This window comes from Octopus sinensis, linkage group LG11 (genome assembly GCF_006345805.1).
Source record: "Octopus sinensis linkage group LG11, ASM634580v1, whole genome shotgun sequence".
Taxonomy (NCBI): Eukaryota; Metazoa; Mollusca; class Cephalopoda; order Octopoda; family Octopodidae; genus Octopus; species Octopus sinensis.
The window spans coordinates 40,088,286-40,105,785 of NC_043007.1; the positions used below are offsets into that span (position 1 = coordinate 40,088,286).

The 17,500-nt window shown below is 35.3% G+C and overlaps 1 protein-coding gene across 4 annotated transcripts in view; it reads left to right on the forward strand.

Annotated features, from left to right (window-relative positions):
* LOC115217445 overlaps positions 1-17,500 on the forward strand; it is a 127,676-nt gene that overhangs the window by 50,501 nt on the left and 59,675 nt on the right. The window contains exon 1 of one of the 4 annotated variants that reach the window (XM_036507379.1): positions 8,129-8,227. The exons of the other annotated variants lie outside the window; for them this stretch is intronic. The gene's annotated coding sequence lies outside the window, so the exon portion shown is untranslated. Of the gene's footprint in view, positions 1-8,128; positions 8,228-17,500 lie in introns of those variants that run through there. 4 annotated transcript variants of the gene reach the window in all.

The window sequence follows — 17,500 nt, forward strand, 5'->3', positions numbered from 1 at the left end:
ACTTGAGTGGTGGATGCAGAGAATTGTCTGCAGAACAGAGATCAAATTGGAATGCTTACAATAGAATGGATTCTACTGAAATTACCCATGTGTTCCATTAGCAGTGTTAAACCAAGTGATGGAGTAAGTCTGGTGTGTGTATGTGTGTTTGTGTGAGTCTGTATGTGTGTGTGTATGTATATGTGGGTGTTTATATGTGTGTGTGTGCATGTGTGTGTATACATGTGTGTATATGCATGTTTGAGTGTAAATGTGTATGTGTGTGTGTGTGTGCATATCTGTGTATGCACTCGTGTATATGCGTGTTTTAGTGTCCATGTGTATGTGTGTGTATACATTTGTATGTGTGTGTATACATCTGTATGTGTGTGTGTGCATGTGTTTGTGTGTATGTGTATGTGGGTGTTTGTATGTGTGTGCCATGTATGTGTATGCACATATGTGTATACATGGACAAGTGTGCATGTGTATATGTGCATATGCCTATGTATGTGTGCGTGTATGTGTGAGTGCCTGTGTATGTGTGTGTATATACATTTGTGTGTATGTATGTGTTTATGAAAGAAAGAAAGAACGAAAGAAAGAAAGAAGGGCAGGAAAAGTGTTAACGAGTAAAATATGTACAAATGTGAGAATATGTAAGGAGAGAGAACAGACAGTGACAATTAAGGTGAATTCGAAAGGTGAGTAAGGTGAGAAAAACAACAATGAGAAAGAAGAATTGAGTGAGAAAGAGAGAGAGAATGAAACTGGCGACTTAGTATTAATAAAAAGTGAAACAGATAAGCTGTTACACGGAAACTGTGTAAATGTGTCGTTAATGAGTATTTTGGTAGCTTTCTTTGCCACCTGCGTGCACACACACGTGTGTGTGTGTGTATGCATGCATGCATGTATGTATGTATGTATGTATATATAAATATATGGCAAATGAAAAATGTTTTATTATTCATATATAAATATATATATACACACATACATACATACATACATACGTGTGTGTGAATATATATATGTGTGTATGTATATATGTATGTATGTTTTGTATGTATGTATCTGTGTATGTATATATATATATATATTTAATGTTGGATAAAATTTTTTCGAAAAAAAAATTTATCAATGGCCAGCATATTAAAAAATACCTTTAAAGGTTAAATTTATAAACAACTTATAAATAAGGGCAAACGAAAAAAATTTCTAATGCCAATTCTTCCATGGGTATGAGTAAGTATCTCATTTATTTCTTTGCCACATTTATCACTAACGAAGGGAGGGTTCTTACCAACAAACCCTGCAATTGGTCCGATATGGTAATAATGGAATTTTTTAGAGATTTCTGTCAACCTTTTTTTGAGTAGTGTGCGTATTGTGAAAAATTATATCGTTATAGACAGGGTTTCTAATTTCGGCATATTTGGCATTAGAAATGTTTTCGTTTGCCCTTATTTATAAGTTTTATATATATATATATATATATATATATGCTTATATAAATATGTAGCAAATGAAAGATGTATTATTATCCATATATAAATATATATACACATACATATATACATACATAAATACATACATATGTGTATGTATGTATTTATGTATGTATATATACATACATACATAAATATATAGCAAATGAAAGATGTTTTATTATTCATATATAAATATATATACACATACGTGCCTACATACATATATACATGCATACATACATATGTGTATGTGTATATGTGTGTATGTATATATGTATGTATATATGTGTGTATATATATATGTATATATTATATACATATATATATATATATATATACATTTATAAATATGAAAGATGTTTTATTATCTATATATAAATATACACATACATATGTATGTACGTCATATAAACATACATACATACATACATACATACATACATGCATACATACATACATACATACATACATACATTCATTCATTCATTCATGCATACAGGGTTGGCCAAAAGTCACCTGACAGTAAATCAAAACCATTTAATTCCATGATTGATTTATGTTTAACATCCGAATGAATTTAATAAAAGCATCTAAATATGAAACACCATAAAAACTGTTCAAACTGAAGCAACACATTTTTGGATTCTAATGAACGACACATTTTTCCATTCCAGTTGATACAGAATTAGAGATGGTATTTATGGAATTTTGATTTACTGTCGGGTGACTTTTGGCCAACTCTGTATATTCTTTTATTTGGTTCAGTCATTTGACTGGCTATGCTGGAGCACAGCCTTAAAGTGTTTTAGTCGAAGAAATCAACCCCAGAACTTATTTTTTTGTAAGCTACCACTTATTCTATTGATCTCTCTTGACAAACTGCTAAGGTACGGGGACATAAACACACCAACGTCGGTTGTCAAGCAATAGTAGGGGGACAAACACAGACACAAAGACACACACATAAATATATACATACATCCATATATATATGTGTATATATATATATATATATATATATATATATATATATACGATAGGCTTCTGTCAGTTACTGTCTAGCATATCCACTCACAAGGTGTTACACAATGGGACTGAACCTGAAACCATGTGATTCCGAAGCAAGCTTCTTACCACGCAGATATGCCTGTATGTATGTAAATATATATATATATATTAAGGTATGTATCTATGCACATAAACACATGACTGTCCTAATATAATAATGAGCGTAGTGTTTTTATATATTTGTATGTATATATATAAATCTTTAATTAAATATATTCAATGAATATATTATATACTGAATTTATATTGAGTGCTCTATTGTCTCAAAGTATTAATACTATTAAAGTATTTATATACTTAATACAAGTGATTATATATATTTTTTTTTTTATAATACATTATTATTAATATCAGGAAATCAATATTAGAAAGCTTCTCAGAAAGATATACACGTGTGAAAAATAATTGTTGTATTAAAAATATATAAATATGTATAAAAATATATGTAAATATGTATAAGTATAAATATATAATGTACATGACAGTTTAAAAGTTTTGAATTAAGTATTTAAAGCATCTTACGATCGTTTCACAGAAATGCTGTCCCTATAATGAAATCCTATATTGATAAGCATTTATAGACAACTCTTCTGCTCTTCAGAGATATAAAATTTGAATTTTGTATAACATATCGAATAGTAGTTTTTTTTAAAATTTGAAGTAATACTATAAAATGGTGTTTGTTTGAAATATGAATTAAAAATTAAAAATTACTGCTTCTGATGAGAGTTTTTAAATCCATATATACTTCCTTGGTTAGTTTTCTGCAATAATCCATAATATTCATATGTAAAATCCGTTATATTGTCTTGTATTCCAAATATAGTGCATATACTTAGACAATATGGAATAATGGAATCCTGTATTGATGAGCCCATCAATACCCTTTTGCAACAACTTTCTTTCTCTCTCTCTTCCTGTTTCTTGAGTAACACTGCGATGGACTGGCGTCCCGTCTAGCTGGGGGGAACTCATACACCACAGAAACCTGGAAACCAGGCCCATGAGCCTGGCTAGGCTTGAAGAGGGTGACGTTTATTATATATATATACACATATACGTAATTAATTGAGATTCAGATGAATTTGGTACTTGAGTTGAAGCACCCAAAATTAGTGCGCTATTAACCATACAGCTTCAAAATATGAATTTTTATGTGTTCATAAATTTTCATATGTCTATGAATTTTTATATATTTATAAATTTTCGTGTATATGTATGTGTTTATAAATTCTTAAAAATTTTTTATATATCATATAGCTGAATGCATCTGCGTATGTATTTTGTATACCATGGAGAATTTTGTTAATATGGATTGAATGAATATATACATCGACCTTTGAATTTGTCTTCTCTCCTCCTTAATTTTATATATATATATATATATATATAGAGAGAGAGAGAGGGGGGGGGAGTGGGCATCCAGCTATAGAAACCATGCCAAAGTAGAGAGTATAGAGTGGCACTGTCGCCTGACTCACCAGTTCCTGTCAAACTGTCCAACCCAATGTCAACATGAAAAACATGTTAAATGATGATGGTGATGAAGATGATACTGATACACAAGCACGCAAACATATATTCATTATCATAATCATCATCATCATTTAATGTCCATTTTCCATGCTGGCATAGGCTGGACAGTCTAACAGTCTAACAGTAAGATTGAAAGCCACACCAAGGCCCATTATCTGTCTTGAAATGGTTTCTACAGCTGGATTTCCTTCCTAATGCGAACCACTTTACAGAGTTTATTGGGTACTTTTTACGTGGCACCAGTACTATTGCTTTTTATGTGACACCAGTATCAGTACCCTTTACATGGCACAAGCACCAAGAGGGTTACCAAGTACATTGCAAGACAAAAAAACCTCAACTGGGAGTGGGGAGTAGTACTGAGGGGGATGTGACTTTATGCATGTTGAGAGATTTATGGAAGACCAACAGTCGCCCATGCATACCAGCTTTTCTTCTCCGTGCCACCGATGTTATCCAAGAGAAAGGCAAACACTGATACAGCTTGGCATCAGTGATATCGCAACTCATTTCTGCAGCTGAGTGAACTGGAGCAATGTGAAATAAAGTGTCTTGCTCAAGAACACAACACACAGCCCAGTCCGGGAATCGAACTCACTTCATGATTGTGAGCCCAACGCTCTAACAACTGAGGTATGCACCTTCACCATTTTCTCTGATGACCAACTTCAACCACCAAAATAAGAAGTGAAGTTACCTCCTCTTCACACATTTAATTAATGGTCTCTATACACAAAATAATTTAGGCTATAATCTAAGTTCAAACTTCCTCCATTATGTTTCTCCACATTATATTGAACAACAAGCTTTATTCCTAGCTCCACCCACTTTTTTACAGATTGATTTATCATTTTCCTGTATTTGCTTCTTCTCATTTTCCTTCACACCAACCCTTTTCAACACCACTCCCTTATCTCCACCCCCCTCTCTCTTCCCGTCTGTTAGCCTGTCTCTCACATAATTTAGCCCATTATTGGTCTGGTCTTTCTGAACTTTCTGGCTTTATATAATACATGCAAATTATTTATAATGAATTTTATTGCATTCTCTATACCAGCACTGATTAAGTTCATTCAAGAACTGAACTAATCTTAGAAATCTAAGCTGTAGCTGCTCTTTTCAGTTTATGTTTGTTTACCTTATCTCAAGGCAAAAATGATTTCAGTAAATCATGACTTTATCTCATACAGTATTTCATATACCATATATTTTCTTCATCTTTGCTCTCTAAAACAGGTTATTGGCCATTCCAAAAAACATTTAGCTTAGCATATATTAATATATATATATATATATATACCGGAGTAAGCACATAAATGTGAAATAAGGTGGAAAAAAATAGTATCCGAATACCAGAGGTAGAGTATTATGCTTCATTGAAAAGCAGCAAAAATATTACAAAAGCATTCCAAACAAAACTGTCCAACGAACGGGAACGTGAAACTCTGAGTAACAGTTTTTGTGATCATTTTGCTGCTTTTCAATAAATTATGTATATATATATATATATTATATATATATATATCTATATAGATATAGATCTATATAGATATATAGATAATACATAGACCAAAGTGTACATACGCCACTACTATATATATATATATATATAAGAATATATATAATATATATATATAGTTAGGTAATACAAAATGGGACAACAAAACATTCAGATAGACGATACAAAGAAAACAAGGATGGGTCATCGAAGTTTTCTTTCCTCAGTCAAGTACCAGATTATCTTCGCAATTTCGGCTGATTATACTTGAGATTGCTCCAATCTGGCCAGCCCCTAGGAGAAACTAAGCTAAGAGCATTAGATTCCTGGGAAGAAAGCAGAGAATGTATTACAAAAACAAGGACAGAAAAAACGGATGATGTTACACAAATACAATAAAAATAACAAGAGGTGTCTTTCGACTAAGGACAAATTAAATTGAGCTGGTGCCAGATTGGAGCAATCTCAAGTATAATCAGCCGAAATTGTGAAGATAATCTGGTACTTGACTGACGAAAGAAAACTTTGAATAACCCATCCTTGTTTTCTTTGTATCGTCTATCTGGATGTTTTGTTGTCCTGTTTTTGTATACCTATTGGCTGCAGAAACCCATGATCTACTGAGAAGTCTGTGATATAAATTTACATATATTAATCAAAAGAACCCAAGATGTACTGAGTGAATGATAAGTGAATTGTGATATGATGAATGATTACTGTATATATACTAACACATATATATATGCTAACACACAAACACATATACAACATATACATATACTAACGCACAAGCATATACACATCATATACATATATTAGCACATTCATATGCTAACACACAAATACATGCACAGCACAAATTTCCCTATTGAATATTGAATGAGATGCACTTCTGGGTTTCTTCACAAGAAGCGCCAATAACTGTCTCTGACTGGTTGATTGACAACTAGGTGTTGGAGTAATTCTCAAGAGAAATCATTGGTTGACACCATACTTGTATTGTTTTGAGATTTTTAGCTGGTTTGTGTTTGCAGAAACAAAGGAATATATACTTACAAACACAAGACACACACAAATATATACAGATGTGTATGCAAATACACACACACACACACACACACACCTATACATTCCTACGTGCATACATAAATATGTATATACACACAATAGTCAAGACTATTGAAAAGGTTGCAAGACACAATGAAAATTTTAGGAAAATAAAAATAAGGAATAAGTGGAAATTTTACCGGTGTGTGTGTTAAATTATAAGGCACAAAAAGAAAATGACTCTCCCCAGACACAAACAGAATATGCTTCAACACACAAACTCACATAAAGAATCTTGCAAATCAAATCCAAAAACGAAATATATACACACATATATATGTATATCTTTGTGTATATATGGAGACAATTTTTATTCTTTTATTCTTTTACTTGTTTCAGTCATTTGACTGCGGCCATGCTGGAGCACCGCCTTTAATCGAGCAACTCGACCCCGGGACTTATTCTTTTGCAAGCCCAGTACTTATTCTATCAGTCTCTTTTGCTGAACCGCTAAGTAACGGGGACATAAACACACCAGTATCGGTTGTCAATCAATGCTAGGGGGACAAACACAGACACACAAACACACACACATACATATATATATATACATATATACGACGGGCTTCTTTCAGTTTCCGTCTACCAAATCCACTCATAAGGCTTTGGTCGGCCTGAGGTTATAGTAGAAAACACTTGCCCAAGGTGCCACGCAGTGGGACTGAACCCGGAACCATGTGGTTGGTAAACAAGCTACTTACCACACAGCCACTCCTGCGCCTATGATTCAAATAAACAAATAAAATCTTGGGTTTTAATGTGCAAAATACATATACATGTATACATGTAATAAGAGAAAACAGATTCAAAATTTTCAGATGTTTTCAGAGGATAAACAATCCTAACTATTAATATGCTTTTTTTTTACGGATGTATCTGTGGTGTGTGCCACACTCACTTCAAAGGAAGAGGTAAAAAGAGAGAAATAAAACTCGTTATTAAGCAGAGGAAGTATAGTTGAAATGAGAAGCAAGGCGACAAAGAAGAGGGATAGAAAAGGGATGAGAGATAGGAGATTCATAGAGCTGACAGGTAAGACAAATGTAATGTGTTAAATGCAGGAGGATGGGTAAGAGACAAGGAGACATAGATGAGGGAAAGGGGAGGGGGGAAAGAGAGAGAGGGGGAGACAGAGAGTTAGAGAGATGCATTGAGTGAAGGAAGGGAGTGGATAGAGAATAATAGTGAAAGAGAATGAAACCGTTCTCACATCATCATAGAGAAAACACTGGAAAACTTTTTGTTTTTTGACCATAAATGATAAAGCAGTTGAAAATATAGAAATTGCAAAAGAAATGTTGCCCATCCATCCATCCATCCATCCATCTATTATCTGACACTTATTCTGTCTGTTTGCATCTCTCTCTCTCTTCTCTCTGCCTCTCTCTCTCTCTGCCTCTCTCTCTCTCTGCCTCTCTCTCTCTCTCTCTCTCTGCCTCTCTCTTAGCAAATACCTGGCGATATTGCTGTTACTTTTCTACAGTGAAGGGAGAGGTACAAAGAAAAAACACAAGTAAAAAGTGTTAAGCAGAGCAGAATAGTTGAAGTGAGTGGCAAAGCTACAAAGAGAAGGGACAGAGATGGAATGAGAGAGAAAGAGAGAGAGTGAGAGATAGAGTGAGCGCTGACTGAAAGAAAGGTGGAATGGTCTCTAAAGATGCTTACATTTTTTGTATTTCGTACAATTTCCCAAAGCCTCTTCATACATTATTATTCGATAGTTGTTAAATGAAGTCACCGTTTACAGAGGCTTATTTTTTATGTTTTCCATGAAGTTTTCATGGGTCCAGCTAGTCAAGTATAAATACATATACATTTTTATAGAGCAAATTTACTCAGATTACATAGCAGGCAGAAAGTATTACAAGTCCAACAGCTGTTTCTGAGTGTTCAGACTTACTGCATAATGTAGTAATGTTAGTAGATGTAACTGATCAAACCTTTGCTGCCAGTAATGGAATCAAACAAACATTGGTAACCTCTAGAGCCTCTTTCATCAGAGTGGATCAATAAGAGTCTAACCATGTGTGTATGGCCAATGCCAGTGTCACGTAAATGGCACACATGCAAGTGGCACATAAAAAGCACCCTTCAAACTTTGGCCTCATGGAGGCAGTGACAAGTGACTGAGACCTTTGGCAACATACTGTGCTTGAGAAGACCTGTCAGGGCAAGTAAGATTGTAGTTGTGGCCAATGCCAGGGTTATGCAACTGGCACACGTGGTGGTGGCACGTAATAAGCACCTACTAAACTCGTTTAAAGGACCTGGTCTTGCAAGTTACTATGCTGGTACCACATGAAAAAGCATCCAATATTCTCCGTAAAGTTATTGGTGTTAGGAAGGGCATCCAGCCAGTGAGCTAGTATTAATGTTCAACTTGAAGGAGCCCATATATAGTTGTCCAGCTTACTGCATGTGGCATGTAGAAACTTACGCAAAAATACACACACATGCACACACCACACACACATGCATACTTACATACATTCATGTATTTATATATTCATACAGGCGTATATATATATATACATTCATTCATGCAAATATATTGTATATCCTGTCTTTATGTTCTGAGTTCAAATTCTGCCAAGGTCGACTTTGCCTTTCATCCATTCAGGGTTGATAAATTAAGTACCAGTTACGTACTGGGATTGATCTAATCAACTGGTCCCCACCCCCAAAATTTATGCCTAGAGTAGAAAAGAATATATTGTACACCCTGCCATACATACAGAGGGGGAAAATAAAAGACAGACAGAAAGTATGAAAATACAAGACAGTGTGTGTGTTGTGTGGTGTGTGTGTTGTGTGTGCGCACATGTGTGTGTATGTGTGTTATAATCTTTATTTCTAAGAAGGCTTGTTGTGAGTAGGAGGGAAGGATGGATTTCATAACCTGATAATATAACTGGTATTTATTTTATAGTAAATGGAAGGATCAAAGACAAGGACCCTGTCCTGTAGGAATCTAAGAAGATGAGGAAATGGATCTAAATACCTCCTCATACTCCTCCTCATCACCATCAACATCCATTGATTGGGACTGAGGGTGCCAGGTGGCACCTATATTGCTAGTAATAAGAGTTAAAAACCCTTACAGTTACAAGAAAGCATATTTCCATAGTGACTACTCCAAACTGTGACCACATAAACATTCTTTTATTTGTTTCAGTCATTTGACTGCAGCCATACTGGAGCACTGCTTTTTAGTCGAATAAATCAACCTCTTTTGTAAGCCTAGTTCTTATTCCACCGGTCTGTTTTGCCGAACCGCTAAGTTACAGCGATGTAAACACACCAACATGGTTGTCAAGTGATTGTGGGGGAACAAACACAAAACACACAAAGATATACATATATATATATATTATATATATATAATATATATATATATATAATATATTACAGGCTTCTTTCAGTTTCCACCCACCAAATCCACTCACAAGGCTTTGGTCAGTCCAAGGCTATAGTAGAAGATATTTGCCCAAGATGCCAAGCAGTGGGACTGAACCTGGAACCATGTGGTTTGGTTAGGAAGCAAGCTTTCAACCACACAGCCATGCCTGCGCCTACATACATACAGACAGACAGACAGACATACATGCATATATACACATATACAATAGGCTTCTTTCAGTTTCTGTCTGTCAAATGCATTCACAAGTCTTTGATTGGACCAGGGTTATGGTAGAAGACACTTACCAAAGGTGTCATGTACTGGGGCTGAATCTGAGTTGAGAATGAAATTTCTTACCACAAGACCACATCTGTGGCTTAATAATACAATGCATTTTATCAGATACTCCACTGATTCTGTCAATCTACTTCCCTTAGTGGAATTGGAAGTTTTATTGTTTCAAATGTTTCCTTCGACCAAAAACTGGAAAAAAATACCAAAGTTAAAAAAACCGGCACAAGAAAACCATTAATCTTTTAGTTTGGAGAGGAATCTGAAAAGTGATAAGAGATAAAAAATCGATTTGCTAATTTCTCAAGGTTGCACCACTCAGCAGGGTGGAACTAATGTAATGCCTTGGGGTGGCAAAAGAAGTAGGTTAGGTGATTTAGGGTATAAGAACAAAATATTTATGAGGGTATGTTGAAAAGTTCTTGGCATTAATGCTGTTACAAAAGGCCTGGCTGGAGGCACAAACTTTTGAGCTCTTTTGCAGGGCATAGAAAAACTGAAGGACCACTGCAATAGGTGTGTGAATCTGAGAGTGCAATATGTTGAATACAATTTAAATTAACTGATCCACCTGCATTTTCTTTTACCCAAAGCCCAGACCTTTTTAGCACTCTCTCATATTTTCTGGAACATTTTGTTCCAAAGTCTTTCCACATTATTGATTTTCTCAAACCAAGTGTGGTTACCATGGTCAACAAACTCTAAATTAGATATTTACTTAAATAATTGATTTCAAATTTTGGCACATTGTCTGCAGTTTTGGAACAGGGGATAAATCAATTACATCAACCCCAGTACTCAACTGGTACTTACTTTGCAGACCCTGAAAGATGAAAGGCAAAGTTGAACTCAGTGGAATTTGAACTCAGAATATAGAGATGGACAAAATGCTGCTAAGCATTTTGCCCAGTATGCTAACAATTCTGCCAGGTCTCCTCCTTAAATTTACTTCAGTTATTAAAATGAAATATAGGTACCTGTCCATTAGTATAATTTTATTCTTTTACCTGTTTCAATCATTAGACTGCAGCTATGCTGGGGCACCACCTTGAAAAATTTTAGTCGAATGAATCAAATCTAGTACTTTCTATTTTTTAAGCCTGGTACTTATTCTATCAGTCTCTTTGCCTAACTGCTAAGTTACAGGGACATAAACACACCAACACCAGTTTTCAATCGGTGGTGGGAGACAAACACACACACATAAATATACGATGGGCTTCTTTCACTTTCCATCTACCAAATCCACTCACAAGACTTTTGTCAGCCAAAAGCTATAGTAGAACGCACTTGCCCAAGGTGCCATGCAGCGGGACTGAACCTGGATCCATGTGGTTGGGAAGCAAGCTTCTTACCATACAGCCACTCTTGTGCCTAGTACAAATGATACAAATTTACTAATACTGTACTGTACAAGGTACCAGCGAACTAAGTCTGACAGCAGCTGGAATTTGAAGTTCCTGGTCATATTTTAGTGCAGATTATGAGTGATTCTGGACTATCAATGTTGGAAAGTGCTCCTGTATTTCAATGTACTTATTTGTATTGTGAGTTCAAATCCTGCCAAGGTTTCAATTTTCTTTTCAGCTATCTGTGGGTTGATCATATTTAGATATAAACATTTTTCCTTTTTTTTCATTTTTATTACTAATTTATGTTGGTGTTGTGCTTGTTTTAAGAAATTGCTCCCAATGGACTAATTAGAGCATACTAATACCACCAAAACTACTACTACTACTACTACTGCTACTGCTGCTTCTGCTGCTGCATTTGCTTGCTTGCCTAAAAGCAGCCATATGTACATACATACATACATACATACATACATACATACATACATACATCATCATCATCATTTAACGTCCACTTTCCATGCTGGCATATATATATATATATCATCATATACATACATATATTTATGTGTGTGTGTATGTGTGTATGCCTACAGAAAGAGAGAGAGTCTATTCAGCTGCAAAGTTGCATCAGTTACCAGCTGAATCAAATATATATATATATATATATATATATATATATACACGCACATATATATACTCTTGTGTATTAAGTTCTATCCCTCCTGTTTGTCCCAACAGTATATATATGCACTCATACATATATATATATGTGAGTACATACATTTATGTGTATGTTTGTGTGCACATGTGTATGTATGTAATGTTCATATGTATATATATATATACATATACACACACACACATACACACACACACACACACACACACACATACATACATATACACACATACATAATCACATGCATGCTCACTCTCTATGTGGATAGTAATACAACAAAGAAACCAACAGACAGATGTATGAATCAATAAATTGATTGCTTAATAATTAATTGATTGGTGCAATTGTCTTTATATATATGTGCGTGTGTGTGTGTGTGTGTGTGTGTGTTTGTGAGAATATGTGTATGTTTCCATGTGAGTGCATGTGTGTGTCTGTGCTTGTACATCTGTGTGTGTGTGTGTGTGTCTAAATAGACTGACTACGAAGAGAAGTAGACAGAGTCACACAGATAAGAAGATAAACAGAAGCTGTAGGTCGTCCAGTAAACGATATATATATTCTGAATAGAGTTGAGATGTGTATTTAACATGGAAATAACTACATAGAAATCATATACATATACATGTGTATATATATATATATAAGACCTTAAGCACAGAAAGCAAAAAAAAAATAACATGACAGTCTCAGATTTTAGCAAAAAGAAAGAAAAAGAAAAAAAATTGTGAACTTCTTAGCTTTAGTAGTTTCTAAGATACAAGCGTAGTGGTCAGACAAGTAGACAGGCAGGCCAAACAATCAAGCAAGCAAATTGATGTGAATTGAGGCACCTAGATTTTTTTTCCCAGTTAGATTTGTTGAATGGGAGGCAAAACGGAGAGTAAGGTAGATGGATTGCAATATAGATAGATATAGGTGCAAATGTGTGTATTGTGTGTGTGTGTGTGTGTGTGTGTATATATATGTGTGTGTGTATGCATGTGTATGTGTGTGTGTGTGTGTAATTTACGTTTTTATTTGCAAAGGTTAAACATAGCAAAAAAAAAAAATAATATTATTGTACACCTTATCCAAAGACACAATAGCTTTAATAAAATTTGAACTCGTAGCTTCTTAGCCACATGATTGTGTGTATCTGTGTGTATGTATGCATATGTGTGTGTGGTGTGTGGGGGTGCATATGTATGTGTGTGTATGTGGTTGTGTGCATGTGTATGTGCGTATATATGTCTATGCATGTGTATATGTGTGTAATATATATGTATATTGTACATCTTGTCTGGACACACAATAGTGTGGTTGTGTATATGTGTGTGTATATATGTCTATGCATGTTTTTATGTGTGTATATGTATGTATATTGCACATCTTGTCCAAACACACAATAGCTCTAATAAAATTTGAACTCATGTTTGTGCATATTAGTCTCTTAGCAACATGTATGTGCCTGTGCATGTCTGTGTATGTATATATGGGAGTGCGTTTGTTGTTGTATATGTATGCGTGTGTATATGTATGTTTATTGTACGCCTTATCCAAAAACTCAATAGCTCCAAAAAAATTTGAGCTTATGCTTTTCTGTCATGCTTTCCTAGTCGTGTGTGTGTGTGTGTGTGCATAAAAGCTGCAAATTGATAGAGTTGTAAGAGTTTTGTATTTATTGCCCCACGATATTTATTCTAACTCTCTGCGCTCATAAGTTCAAATTGCACCGAGGTCAACTTCGCTTTCCATCCTTTAGGTGTTGATTAAAAAGAAGTAACAAGCTAGGACAGTGGACTAACAGAACTGTTAGAAGGATGGTCAAGATGTCTTGTAGTACATGTTCTGGCCCATTACATTCTGGCCCTTTGCATTCTGAATGGTGCAGATGATCCAAGATAGATTTAAGATCAAATGCTAGTCAGTTGATTCGGTAGCTGAGGGCCTCACTTCAGCTTGGGGGTATCTGGTGTGCTGTAAAGCCGTTGATAGGAAGGCCCTGAGGTGGTGCACATTCTCTCTTCATGGTATCTGAACACTATTGGTGTTCAGAATGCAGAGACTTCTATTAACAGTACTTACTCAAGTAAGCTGTTTCCAAGTCTTTTCTAGAAAAGACAACTTGAACTTTTAGCTTTAGTGGTGAAGTTGTGTTTGGTGGAATTTAAATGATTTCATGAGGTCCATATATTTAAAATGAATCAAGGTTTGAAAGACAACCAGTGACATTCATCTCAAGAAGTGCCTAAGATGTTCATCATCATCATCATTGTTTGACCGTGGTCGAGACAATGGAATTCACCATGCTACGCCAGACTTCACAGTCCATCATAGCATTACGGAGGTCCTGTTGCTGGATGCCTGTATCCCTGGAGATTACATCAGGGAGGAGAGTGTGCACCCTCTGGTATTGCGAGTAGATGGCTTCCAGAGGAGAAGAATAGAAATTGCCTCGGTTTCAGCTCTACAACAATGTCCAGCAAACTGGACTCTCCTATCCTTCACAAGAGATGACACAGGTGGTAGTTTCCCATATATTTGCATTTTGGTTGGATGACGCTTCCACGAGAGATTTTGAGCTCTCATAAGGTGTTAATATTTTCCTCATAGTAACATTTGATGTCAAGACACTAGTCAATGAACCATCCAGTACAAAAAGAGCCTGTGTAACCAAGACTTTTCTCTTACATTTCCATGCAGCATTTAGACTATATTTGGTGCCACCTCAGGATGGTAAGCAAATACTAACTTAAGTTTTTGGTCTCCTGTAGTATTGCTCCTAATAACAATGTAAGATAATCTTCTACAGATTTATAGCTGGTTTCTTGTTTTTTTTTTTGTTTTTTTTTTTGCTCATTTGAGAGTAAACATTTCCAAAACATCTCACATTGTTGATATTAAGAACCAGAGATAATGGATATTTATCTCTTTCTATAAATATCTTTCAATAATTCTGGAAATTCTGATGTATCTAAGATATCAGCACTTGTTTACTCTTATGTTACTTAAAGGATATAGATGTTAGACTAATTCTAGAATTTTTTAAACCATAATTTTGAAGCATCAAACATTAGTATGGTTCTTTGGCTTCACTTTGTGTCAAATAATTCAATGAATTTAACAATTTTACTGGATATTGGCTAGCGAGACAGGTCTGTAACAATGTGACATTTCATTTTTAGAAAGCTTAGAAATTTTGCTGTATTTTTCATGATTTTATTGTGTGGATGCTACTTAAGAAGTGTTATGCTCATTTGAATTTTGCATAGCAATAGGACTGGGATATCAGCATTATAAGTTCCCAGGCAAAATGATGCACTGGGCCATATGGTATTTATTCATTGGCAACAAGCCGTAATATACAGAGATCAGAATTTGGGTCTTGGACCAGAACTGGGCCCCCTAGATCTGTAATACCTCCTGGCAAATATCCAGTGTCTGTTTGCTTTGAGACCACATTGCATAGTATCAGATTGTCAGGTTGTTTCATTAACTTAGTTTTTTTAAAGTAGACAGTGGCCATGCTGGGGCATCGCCTTGAAGGATTTTTAGTTGAATAAATCAACCCCAATACTTATTCAAAGCCTGGTACTTATTCTATCGATCCCTTTTGCCAAACTGCTAAGTTATGGGGATTTAAAACAAACCATCACTGGGTGTCAAGTAGCAGTGAGGGACAAACACAGACACAAAGATGCATGCACACACACATACAAACACACACACACCCAAACACAATGTACTTCTTTCAGTTTTAGTCTACCACACTCATGATGGTTTGGTTGGTCCAATGCTATAATAGAAAACTCTTGCCCAAGGTGCCAGACAGTGGGACTGAACCTGGAAGCTAACTTCTTAACATACAGCCATGCCTGTGCCTACAAATATTAATGATTTCACCACATCACTTTTTTATATTTGCCTGCACCTTCTACACTGTTGATATTTAGCAGCTATTGCTATTGCTCATGTAATATGATGAGATAACCTGAGTACTGAAACAATTTTTAAAATTACCATATTTGATGGTCTATAAGATGCACCTTTTTTACCCAAAAATGGCTTTAAAAAATCACCCTACAACCAATACAATCAATGTAGGCTCAAAACTTATGACTGTTAGCCGAAATTATACATCAGAGGTATGTTTACAAAACATGTGCTGCCATCTATGGTGAATAATCGCCTATGGTATGTTTTTATCAAATGTGGATGCCATAAATTGCTTATAATTACCAGTAATAACATAAAGTTATACAGGTAAGTGGAAGAATTAAAACATTATTTTCGTGGTAATTTATTTTACAAAAGCATAGTCTAGGCTAGGGTGCATCCTATGCACTCATGCATCTTAGAGGCCATCAAATATGGTAATGTGTTTTAAGAGATTGTGAATTACTTGCTACGCAAGTTGTACAATATGGAATGAGTAACCACTTCAAAACACAAATGGAAGCCAATTGTGACTGAATTGTTGCATTCTTTTCTTCAAACAATGAAATGATTCCTTAAAAGAATACTCCCTTTTCACTCTTTTACTCGTTTCAGTCATTTGACTGTGGCCATGCTGGAGCACCGCCTTTAGTCAAGCAAATCAACCCAGGACTTATTCTTTGTAAGCCTGGTACTTATTCTATCGGTCTCTTTTGCCGAACCACTAAGTTACGGGGACGTAAACACACCAGCATCAGTTGTCAAGCAATGTCGGGGGAAAAAACACAGACACACAACCACACACACATATATATATATACATATATACGACAGGCTTCTTTCAGTTTCCGTCTATTAAATCCACTCCCAAGGCTTTTGTCGGCCTAAGGCTATAGTAGAAGACACTTGCCCAAGGTGCCACGCAGTGAAACTGAACCCAGAATCATGTACTTCGTAAGCAAGCTACTTACCACACTCCACTCCTATGCTGTTTGAATTTAAATGAGAAATTCCAGAGATGGCAAACGACTAAGAAGGAATCAATTTTTTTTTCTTCTGTAATCTTGGTTATCAAATTACTGCTACATAGAGCTTTGTCACAACGAACCTTCATAAAATGAAATAATGGTGTGTGTGTGTGTGTGTGTGCACGCATTTGTAGGTGGGTGTTTATGT